Here is a 12,623-nt window from a genome sequence, read left to right as displayed (position 1 = left end):
CTATAGCTCTTCTATCAACAGAATCGTACGCTTGCTCATAATTTATAAAACTAAGGACCAAAGATGTTTGACAACTCAGGCACTTCTCAATTATTAACCTAAGAGTGAAAATTTGGTCGACACATCCTCTGCCTTTTCTAAAACCGCACTGTTCTTCTCTTAAAACTTTGTTTACGGCATCTCTCAGTCTAAAAATTATCATATTACTAAGTAATTTGCTACCTACAGAGACCAAACTAATGCCTCGATAATTACCGCACTAAATAAAAAATAAGTGAAATACTTGGTAGTTATAATAGAGGACTTTGGGGAATATCAAAGACGTATTATTAAGTTATTACATGTTTAAAATTATAAATCTATGGGGAATACCTGACGTTACTACACCACTCTAAAAAGGGTCTGTATTGGATGCATAAATAACCAAGTTTTGGGATTACCATTTTTTTCGAGCTGAGATAAGGGCAAAGTTAATTGCTCGGTAGCTATGTACGTGAATTATTTATGAAAGAAATAGAAATTAAATCTGACAGCAGAAAAGCAAATTTTAGATTTTAGGAATATTTATTTTCTTCAAATAAGGTAAGAATAGGAGCAAAAATTTGTTACTTAGTTGGTTTTGGAGACGTTAAAATCATTTGGTAACTGCCACAGAAATCAGATGGCAAAAGAATAAGTAGGCATATAGGCCTACCATTTAATTTCCTTGACTAGCCTATGCCCAACTGCTGATTTTGTATGCCGTAAATTTTGTGTTTTTTCCATTAGTATTTTAGAGTTTCAGTGCGCAACTAGGGGTATTGGAAAGGAAAAATTCTGAAAACAACTAGCCTATTCAAAATCTTTACTAGCCTAGGCCTACTCAATTATCTAGGCCTATATTATTCTCAATAGTCTAGTTGTTTTAGGCTTCATTATCTGGGGGGGGGGGGTATAAGGTACCTTAGTAGCACCGGTGTAATATAGTCTAAAATAAAAAGGAACTTAATTTCAAGAGTCAAGCTAGATCTACCACTGATGATTACTAAAAGTATTTCACTTTATTTTATCCCCCTCCACCCTCACTTAGTATGTAAATGGGTAAAATTCGGTCAACCTAAAATTCTAGTTTAGGCTAGATACTTTTCACTATCTTGGAAAGGGGTTAGGTTAGGAAATAAGGCTAAAACCTTCAGGGATATGTCTACAGGCTAAAGTAAGTCCCAGGAAGATATTTTGAAGTACCTACCTTTACTTCTTTTTCATATAAATAGGGGTGTCCTGAGGGGGGCAGGGAGGGGCACACCGCCCCCCAACTTTTTTGCATTTGGTAAAATTTTCACCAAAGGTGAAAATTTTGGCTGAAATTTAGCAAAATTCTTGATTTCCACCAAAAATTCAGAATGAATCAGGTAGTAATTTGGTAAAATTTATGAAGATTGCGCCCCCCTCCCCCAATAAAATGAGCCTCAGGACACCCCTGCCTATAAATGGCAGTGACCTTTGCATGGGCATAGGCAGCATATTGTCTAGGGGGGGCAGTCAATAGTGTGATGGAGGGCCTTTTATCAACTACTTTTCCAACCATCTGCTTTTTCAGCCATATCCAATATAAATTTAAAGGTCTCGGGGGGGGCAGCTGCCCCCCACCCTATGCCCATGGACCTTTGATGACCTTTAAAATCTGTGTGTTATGAAAGTGAAACCTTACAAAACAAATCTGCTTAAATGAAGTACAAAAAAACTGTGTTAAGCTTCACAATGATGCTCAATCCTAATTTATGAGGTTACAAAGATCTGTAAACACATTTCCTAAATTTAGGAAAACCCATTTATGGTGTAAAATTCTACTGAAAGAACAAGAATTGCATTTTCAGAACTAAAACCAGAGAAAAGGAAACTGATAACAGAAAATTAAGGTTAAATGTTGTTTCATAAAAATTTCAATAGGTAGGCTATAGAACTGTCAAGTAGGCAAATTTCTAAGACTTAGAAATCAGAAGAGAGTTAGTATAGTAGCTTGGCAATAACTCCCCCAAGTATGTTTTTGGCCCTGGATTCATTACTGAAGGTTTTGTTTCCTAACCTAACCCCTTTCCAAGATAGTGACAAGTAGCTAAAGTAGAATTTTTCCTGTAATTTTTTCTAGAACTATAGGTAGATTCTAGACAAGCCACTTTTTGCTACAGGGAAGTTGTTAGGCTAGGAAAATCAAACTTTCAGTAGGCTAATGAAACCAGGGCCAAAAACATGCTCTTAGAAGGTAGGCTATGGCCAAGCTAGGGTAAATTACCTGTTTTTGGAAAACACCACCTTTCTTTTGGGAATCTAATCAATCTTCTATAAAACATACTCAGGAAATAACACATGGAAGTAATAGCCTATTTTTTGTTAAAAATATATTCAAGGATATCACTTTAATTCCATGATGAGGTAAAACATAGGCCTATACTGTAAATTTATGGGTAATTTTGTGCTGTTCATATTATTGACTTACAAATAAAGCAAATAATAATAAGTAATAATAATAATAAAACATTGGAGCCATATGGCCTTTACTATAGGCAACACTATAGCATGGCCTCTGATTTTAGACTCTTCTTCCATGAAATTATTTTTGCTGTAAACTTTTAGTATCAATGTCTTTTTTTATGCTCTTTGTGAATGTAATAATCACTTCTTTTGCAAATCGCTTTTTGAACCTTTGACAATGACTAGAAAAATTCTAGTTTTTGGGTTAAAAAAGAGGCTAAACCATGGACTTCAAACTTACTATTTGATAATAAATCTATTTTTTAAAGTTATATAATCAACAAGCATTGATTTATCATAATTGAGTTGGATAAAATATTCAAAACAATTGGTCCATTTTTCCATCTTCCATGATTTATCTGTCAGCTTTGATATTTTTTGACATATATGAAAAACAGCAGTTTTTAAGTAGACTAATAGAACAAGATGAAAACATCACAAATTTGTTTTGATTTTTTTTAATCAACTAGTCTTGACAAATCAACATTTGTCAATTATACAACTTTTAATGAAATAGTAAGTTTCAAACAAATGTTATAACCCATTTTCATATCCAAAAAATATTGAATGAAATTGTTATTTTCAAGGGTTCAAAAATGGATTAAAATTGAATTTGCAAGAAAAGCAATTATTATATTCAGAAAGAGCATAAAAAAATGGTATCTAGTCATATGTTCAATTTATTTGTAGGTCAATAATATGAACAATGAAAAATTTACAAATTTATTTATCAACAAACCTGTGGACAGCAAGGATAATCTGAGAACATATATAAAAGATGGAAGGAAGTTAAGTTCAGGCATTCTGGGAGAGTAAAGATGAATTTTTAGACTGTCCCTATTTTATTACAGCATGACATAATGTGAGTGTAGTACCAAGATCCCAGCCTTTTATCCACCTCCTTGGTGGAATTTTCACCAATAATTTGTCATCATATGTTCAAAATGTGGTCTCTATTTTGACAAGCAATTGAAAAGAAAAAAATCATGTTTAATATTTGTGATTTATAAAATGAATATTAAGCAATAAATATACATTTTTAGAATCAAAAGGAAATCAGCTTTCTGTTAATATGTGAATAAAACTTGAAACACTGAAAGGATATATATATATATATATATATATATATATATATATCAAAATAGGATAGCCTAATTGGTATTTATGAAAAGAGGTCCTTCTAGGTAAGTTAATAAACTAATAATTTCTAGTGTTTGATCTTAAATAATTTGAATAATAACCATATCAATGTATAGCTTAGATTTTTAGCTATTTATTGATATATACAATTCTTCTCAATTCCTATTTGGTAACAAGATATGAGATTTTGAGTTTTACATAATTTTGTTCAATTGCATACTGTTTTTACCCTACTATGTTAATTCTCTTCTGATTTATATGTCTAAGAAATTTTTCTACTTGACAGGTTTTATTTTCTAAATTTAGGAAATGTATTTACAGATCTTTGAAACCCCATAAGTTGGGATTGAGCAATGTTGTGTAGTCAAAAATACTTTTCTTGTACTTCATTTAAGTATCTATTTCTTCATTTAGAAGATCTATATTGCAAGGGTTCACTTTTGTAAAACATTTTTTTAAAGATCATCAAGGTCACTGCCCTCTAGAGGAAGAAGAAGTAGAAGTAGGTACTTCAAAATACAAAAGAAGAAAGATATTTGCACTTTGAAATAGTTTTATTCAAAAATTTTATTCATCATATCAACAGCAACAGCAACACTTTAAGAAATTTTAAAAATAACTTTCTTGTGAATTATTGTCTCGATTAATCAGTAGCTGTACTGAATCCCTCATGCTCAAAATCCTTCTCAGGCCCATACTGTGGTGTTTCTTTTGTGGACGTTTTCCCCACTGTAGAGTACAGACTATTTGATATCATATTAAGATCCTTTCCTTGTTTAGTTTAAAGCTTATTCATAGAAGCAATGCAAAGAACTCCCCCTTAAAAAAGGGTACCTCCAGATCCCACCCCAAATACTAATGAAATTGATCCATTTTTGCTTCATCCTGGCTGGTCAAGCTCCCTATCACAAAGCTCACATGAAAGCTGAAATTCTGAGAATAGGACAATGATCAGTGTTGGAGCAAATGTCACTATAGATGATAATGGCTTTCAAGAGGTCCTTTCTAGGAGCTCCAAAAAAGCAAAAAAAAATCCCCAATCAAAAGTATTTCCCCTCCTCCTTTCCAAGATTATCCTTCCCAAAACTTAGGAATTTACCTCAAAATTTCTCCAAATACTCCCTTTGAAATAACAAAGATTACTACAATAAGGGTTGCAATTTTCAAAATGTTAAAATCAATGTTTTCTCTTAACATTCACCGTGATGGATCTTTGCTAATAGCTGTCCAAGATCAGAAATCAGCTGATATAATACTTAATCTAAAATCTCTTCTGAATACCCCAATTAACTCATCTAAATGGAAGCCAAAACAATCCCCAACAAAAATAGTAGTATATAATGTTCCCCTAGAAAAAAGGAGTTAAAAGAAGGGCTCTCAGATAGGGCTGGTAACACAATCCCTGTAGAAGATGTCACTCAACTGGGTAAACCCAACTCTAATGGATTAAAAACAAATAGATCTTTCCTATTTACACTGAAGGAAAAAATTAATATCCCAGAAAGGCTATTCTTATTTGGGCAAATCAAACCTAACAAGGAATGCAAGCCAAAGCCTACCTAGTGTCAGAAGTGTTTGAAATAGGAACACACAACAGATAAATGCAATTAAATTCTCATAGCCTGTTGTAATTGTAAAGGATCCCATCCTAAAGAGTTGACAACTTGCAACAACACTCAGCCTACATGTATCAACTGTAAAGGCCCACATGAATCCACCAATAAATCACAATGCCCTGCATATAAGAAAACAGCACTAACACTCCAAATAGCAACAGAGAGGGCCATTCCATACCCTTTTGCAGCTATGGAAGCAAATGCTGCCAAATCACACAAAATAAAACCTATATTGTAATCAAATAAATCTCCCCAGTCAAATACTCACAATTCATCGAGCACTCCTTACAAAACACCCGACTTTAAGCCCCCCTGCTCATATCTCATTCAGGAAGAATTACTGAGCAAACAAACTTCTTTGCCTAGTGAGATGAGGTCGGCCTGGTACCCCCTTCCAACGAAAAAAAAACAAGAAACACTACCAGGAATTAGTCCCTTAGCTGACAAACTGGATGCAAAGCCAAACATACAAACCCGAAATATATGCTTATTCATTCTAAACTGAAATGCAGTTCAGGCCATGGATATACAACAACAACAGAAAACAAAAATCATTGCTTAATTGGCAAAAATCTACATCTCTAATCATATGCTCATTCAAGCAAAAAAAGATCTTGCTCTACTATTAACAAAGCTGAACATTGATACACAGTCATATGAAAAACAAAACAACAACACAACACATATCAATATTCCAGTGGAATGTAAGATCACTTACAGAAAATAAGTTAAATGAATTAATATCTTTTATGAATAATAATTCCATCAATATTGCTTGCCTCCAGGAAACTCATTTAACCCAAAATCAACAAATTAAGTCTCTTGGATACACTATCCTGAGAAAGGATAGAACATCAGAGAGAAAAGGAGGTGGAGTAGCTTTATTAATTAATAATAAAATACAATTCTGTGGCATCAACTTTCCTGATTTTTTAAATGATGTTGATACAATTGGTATCGGTATTTGGCTGAATAATACAAAAACATACAAAATAAACTTTTATAACCCTAATGGCCAAACCACAGATGCCATGGATTTCTTCAGCTATATAAATAATTCTAATATGTTGAAAAATATCATTATTTGTGGACACTTTAATGCCCACAGCCTTTTGTGGGGGGAATAAACCAGCAAATAAAGCTGGTAAGTTCATTGAGCATATGACTTCAAATAATAATGAATTAGCTGTTGCTACCCCTCCAAACCTGAATACATATTTCAACCCCAAAAGTGGCAGTTTCTCTATAATTGTCCTACAAATTGTGTCTTTAAATATTTTGAATAAAATTTATATAAATAAAATTGATAGTCTATGTACTGACCACTTTGCCATAGTTTGCTCCCTAAACGAACCTGCTGAAACCCTATCACATACCTCCAAATATATCAACACTAAAGCAAATTGGCTTTTGTTCCAAAATAATCTAAATGATGAAATTACAAGTTTCACCCAAAACTCATGCATTTCAAATGCAACAGCTGACTCACATGCTGAAGTTTTGGCATCTTTACTAATAAATACAGCTAATCATGCTATCCCCAGGACAACACCCTGGAAAACCTTCCCTAAACATATTCCCAAAGTTTGGTGGACAAATGATTGCCAAAGTAAATGGAAAACAAAAAAGGCAGCTAGGAGAACATTCTTAAAAAAACCATCAACTACTAAATAATTAAAAAAAAATACATGCAGAATCGAATTTAAAAAGGACCATAATAAATGCTAAATATAACTACTGGAATAATTTTGCAAACAATCTCTCCAGAGAAACACATGAGCCAATTATACATAAAGTGATAGCCACATCTGTGGGAAAAAAAACTTCCCCCAACCAACTCCTGTATGAGCTTATACATAATAATACCCATTATGACCATGATAATGAAAAAGCTAAGCTATTTGCCACTCTTTTTGTTAATAAGCTAACATCAAACAATTGTAGCAAAATACCCCCAATTCCCATGAACCCAAGTTACCAACCTCGCCCAGGATCTGAGTATATAACCAGCCCATTTTCAATCCAGGAAATGAACAATGCAATACATCCTATTAGGACCAAGACTAGTGGCTGCTATGACAATATACACCCTACATGAATAAAGAATCTCACCCCTTCATACAAACAGGAACTTCTAAATTGTTATAATTATGCTTGGGCTTCATCTATGTTCCCCAATATCTGGAAATGTTTGTCCCTCATACCAATACTAAAGAAAAATAAACCCAAAAATAACCCTGAGTCCTATAGGCCTATAATAATTACTCCTGTGATGGGGAAAATAATGGAGAAAATAATCTATTACCGACTCCTCTGGTTTGTTGAAAAAAATAATCCCTCACACTCAAACTGGCTTCAGGAAACACCATTCCTCAACAGATGCTTTCATATTGTTAACAAATGCAATAAATGAATCATTCTCAAAAAATAATGTCCTAGTTGCAGCTTTCCTAGATTTTGAAGAGGCATATGACAATGTGAACCACCAAATCCTTTTAATTAAACTTGCAAACCTTGGACTACCCCCCAAGCTAGCATCTTTTATAAAATCTTTCATAGAATTGCGAAGTTTCATTGTTTGTGTAGGTTCAGCCTCTTCGCCCCAAAAAACAATAACCAGAGTCCTTCCTCAGGGTGCAGTCCTGAGCTGCCTCCTATTTGCCCTGTATCTCTGGGACATGAATCTTCCCCACATGAATCTACAATATGCTGATGATCTGGTACTATGGTCATCTTGCAACACCTTTGAGATAGCACAGTCAAAGCTCCAAAAGTCACTTTCACAATTTGAAGAATTCTCTCAACATTCAGATTTACCCATTGCACCTACCAAGTCAAAAACAATCCAATTTTACCGTAAGCGAAATCATGTTAATGCAAGACTAACTCTAAATGGAACAACTACTCCAGAAGATAATCATATTAATTACCTAGGTCTCATGCTTGACCAAAAACTTAATTTCCACCTCCACATTTCAAATACAATAAAAAATGCTATAGAAAAACAATTATACTAAAGACTTCTTTCCATACCCTGGGGCTGTAAGGAGAAAACCTTACTCCAGTTTTATAAATCACATATAAGACCCAATATTGACTATGGGCTCATCATCTATGGTGGATGTGCAAAGACCCAGATACAAAAAATTGAAACAATACAAAACAATATAATGCGTCTCTTGTTTGGTCTTAGGAAACCCACAAGCACCAAGTTTCTGCTTATGGAGAGTGGATTAACAACAATAAGGGAGAGACGTAGCTCTCTCTTGATAAAACATCTTACAAAAATTGAATCAAATAGCTCACACACCCTACACAATTGGTTAAGAAATCCAGCCATGTATAGAGGCATTGCAGATGAGTATACTAATATTCAGAAGAAGTTCCCTGTGCCCGCAATGTCTATTGCACCCACTTTCCCCTAATCCCTTCCATGGAGTTGGTCAATTCCCATAATAAATACTGATTTCTCAAAGTGCACTAAAGAATTCACCCCCATTGCTTTTGTCAAGAAAAAAATTGCTGAATTTAATACAATTACTTATAAAAACTATTTCCAAATATTTGTTGATGCGTCCAAAATGAATGAGAAGGTAGCAAGTGGTGCCTTCCTTCCTCACCTGAAAATTGCAATGGGTGAGAGATTGTATAATAATGTATCTATAATGTCTGCAGAGTCAAATGCCATAATCATGGCATTAGAACACCTTATGGAAAATAAACCCTTGATTGCTAATTCAAATAATATTATAGTTTATTCTGACTCTTTATCAAGGCTTGAGTTGCTGTCTTCAGCTCCTCAGTATAAGCTGGTTATTCACACATATCATTGTCTAGGTATTATAGATAATCTTGCTTCAAGTGGCATAAGAACTTACTTTCAGTATATTCCCAGCCACTCTGGTAGAAATGGTAATCATCAGGTTGATGAAATAGCAAAAAATTATATAAATATCGACTATCCAAGTGGGAGACCAATTCCCGTTACTGATATTTGCCGTTGGAGACTATCAGATATTATGTTTAATAAGAAAAATCCTACTCTTCCCCCTTTCCCAATAAGTACTTTTCTAAAATTTATTACAGAATTCGTTCTGGAACAAATGGACTAAACTTTCTTGCATTCTCGTATCAGTTTCCTAATTCAAGTGGTTCAGTTTCCCTGTCCCCTCTTTGCAGGTATTGTATTATGAATAATGAAACAATTGACTACTGCCTATTTGAATGTAATATGCTGGCGTCTGCACAGCATACTTTGCATTGTAAACTGTTAAAGTGCTTCAAACACCACAAAATCTCACTATCAGCCAAGAGCCTAGCTGACTATTCCTACACACAGAGCACAGAAATCAATATCTATCATCTTATATTTGAACTCCTTGAGTTGAAAGATCTACTGAAAGATATTTGAGAATATCTAATAAATAAGAGACAACCAAGCCAGTAGCTCTGTAGCCCACAGAGTGAAGCAAAAGGAAAAGGGCTAAATAGTATCAACTGAAAAGCCCGCCTGCTGTGAAATAGAAGAAGAAGAAGGAAGAAAGAAGTATAATAGAAGTATATATGTTAAATAGAAGAAGAAGTATATAAGCCTTTTACAAAAGAAGTATAATTAACTACTACTGAATAAATGAATCATTCTCAAAAAATAATGTCCTAGTTGCAGCTTTCCTAGATTTTGAAGGGGCATATGACAATGTGAATCACCAAATCCTTTTAATTAAACTTGCAAACCTTGGACTACCCCCCAAGCTAGTATCTTTTATAAAATCTTTCATAGAATTGCGAAGTTTCATTGTTTGTGTAGGTTCAGCCTCTTCATGCTTTCATATTGTTAACAAATGCAATAAATGAATCATTCTCAAAAAATAATGTCCTAGTTGCAGCTTTCCTAGATTTTGAAGAGGCATATGACAATGTGAAGCACCAAATCCTTTTAATTAAACTTGCAAACCTTGGACTACCCCCCAAGCTAGTATCTTTTACAAAATCTTTCAAAAAATTGCGAAGTTTCATTGTTTGTGCAGTCTCAGCCTCTTCACCCCAAAAGAAAATGACTAAAGGTCTTCCTCAGGGAGCAGTCATCAGCTGCCTCCTCATTCCCCTATATATCTGGGACATGAACCTCTCCCATAAAAATCTGCAATATTCTGATGATCTTGTACTATGGCCATCTGGCAACATCTTTGAGATACCACAGTCAAAGCTGCAAAAGTCACTTTTCCAATTTGAAAAATTATCTCAACATTCAGATTTGTCCATTGCACCTACCGACTCAAAAGTAATTCAATGCCACCGTAAACAAAATCTTTTTAATAAAAATCTAACTCTAAATGGAACAACTATCCCAGAAGATAATAAAATTAATTACCTATGTCATATGCTTGACCAAAAACTTAATTTCCACCTACACATTTAAACACAATAAAAAAATGCTATAGAAAAACAATTATACTAAAATGACTTCTTTCCACACCCTGGGGATGTAAGGAGAAAACCTTACTCCAGTTTTATAAATTACATATAAGACCCCATATTGACTATGGGCTCATCCTCTATGGTGCATGTGCAAAGACCCAGATGCAAAAAATTGAAACAATACAAAATGATATAATACGTCTCATACTTGGTCTTAGGAAACCAACAAGCACCAATTTTTTGCTTATGGAGAGTGGATTAACAACAATAAGGGAGATACGTAGCTTTCTCTTAATAAAACATCTTACAAAAATTGAATCAAATAGCTCACACACCCTACATAATTGGTTAAGAAATCCAGCCATGTATAGAGGCATTGGAGATGAGTATGCCAACATTCAGAAGAAGTTTCCTGTACCCACAAAGTCTATTGCACCTACTTTCCCCCAATCCCCTCCATGGAATTGGTCAATCCCCATAATAAATACTGATTTCTCAAAGTGGGCTAAAGATTTAGCCCCTATCACTTTTGTCCAGGAAAAATTTGCTGAACTTATTACAATTACTTATAAAACCATTTCCAAATCTTTGTTGATGGGTCCAAAATGAATGAGAAGGTAGTAAGTGGTGCCTTCCTTCCTCACCTGAAAATTGCAATGGGTGAGAGATTGTATAATAATGTATCTATAATGTCTGCAGAGCTAAATGCCATAATCATGGCATTAGAACGCCTTATGGAAAATAAACCCTTGATTGCTAATTCAAATAATATTATAGTTTATTCTGACTCTTTATAAAGCCTTGAGTTGCTGTCTTCAGCTCGTCAGTATAAGCTGGATATTGACACTTATCATTGTCTTAGTATTATAGATAATCTTGCTTCAAGTGTCGTAAGAACTTATCTTCAGTATATTCCTAGCCACTCTGGTATAAGTGGTAATCATCAGGTTGATGAAATAGCAAAAAATGCTATAAACATTGACCAGCCAAGTGGGAGAGCAATCCCCATTAGAGATATTTACCGATGGAGACTATCAGATATTATGTTTAATAAGAAAAATCCTACTCTTTCCCCCTTTCCCAATAAGTATTTTTCTAAAATTTATCATAGAATTTGTTCTGGAACAAATGGACTAAACTTTCTTGTATTCTCGTATCAGTTTCCTAATTCAAGGGGTTCAGTTCCCCTGTCCCCTTTTTGCAGGTATTGTATTATGAATAATGAAACAATTGACCACTGCCTATTTGAATGTAATATGCTGACATCTGCACAGCATACCTTGCATTGTAAACTGTTAAAGTGCTTCAAACACCACAAAATCTCACTATCAGCCGAGAGCCTAGCCGACTATACCTGCACACAGAGCACAGAAATTAATATTTTTTACCACATATTTGAACTCCTTGAGTCAAAACATCTACTAAAAGATATTTGTTAATATTTAACAAATAAGAGGTAACGAAGCCAGTAGCTCTGTAGCCCAAAGAGGGAAGCAAAAGGAAAAGGGATCAATAGTATCAACTGAAAAGCCCGCCTGCTGTGGAATAGAAGAAGACCTTCCCATGACATACTTTTATGATTTTAGTGTTTTAGGATTTTTAAAGTTGTTTTCAGAATTTTTTGGTGTTTCCTTCTCAATAGCTTAACCCCAATTGTGCATTGATACTGTATCTAGATTTAAATAATTTTGGAGACCACGCTGCCTTTCCATGACAATAAATAAAATTTCAAATAGGGATAAAATCCTTTTAATAGACAATGTTTCATAAACAGTGATAAAAATTCACCAAAAATACCAGATATTTTTGTCACATATACAGTGACCATTGTCAGTAGTAAAACTGACTGATGACAGTAGTAAGACATTAGTTTTACTACTGATGATGGTCACTGCATATGTGACCAAAATATCTGGTATTTTTGTGAATTTCTATCAC

At 34.1% G+C, this 12,623-nt stretch overlaps 1 protein-coding gene across 1 annotated transcript in view; it reads left to right on the top strand.

The window, feature by feature from the left end:
* Positions 1-504: 504 nt before the first annotated feature.
* The window catches only part of LOC148949756 (protein TRC8 homolog), a 58,159-nt gene continuing 46,040 nt past the window's right edge, over positions 505-12,623 (top strand). Inside the window, exon 1 of the mRNA XM_089093727.1 lies at positions 505-582. The gene's annotated coding sequence lies outside the window, so the exon portion shown is untranslated. The remainder of the gene's footprint in view (positions 583-12,623) is intronic.

Source organism: Artemia sp. Qi Xiang Cuo, chromosome 8, assembly GCF_049724085.1.
Source record: "Artemia sp. Qi Xiang Cuo chromosome 8, ASM4972408v1, whole genome shotgun sequence".
Lineage (NCBI taxonomy): Eukaryota > Metazoa > Arthropoda > Branchiopoda > Anostraca > Artemiidae > Artemia > Artemia sp. Qi Xiang Cuo.
Note: the sequence above shows the minus strand (reverse complement) of the source record. Positions and strands in the feature narration are given on the sequence as shown.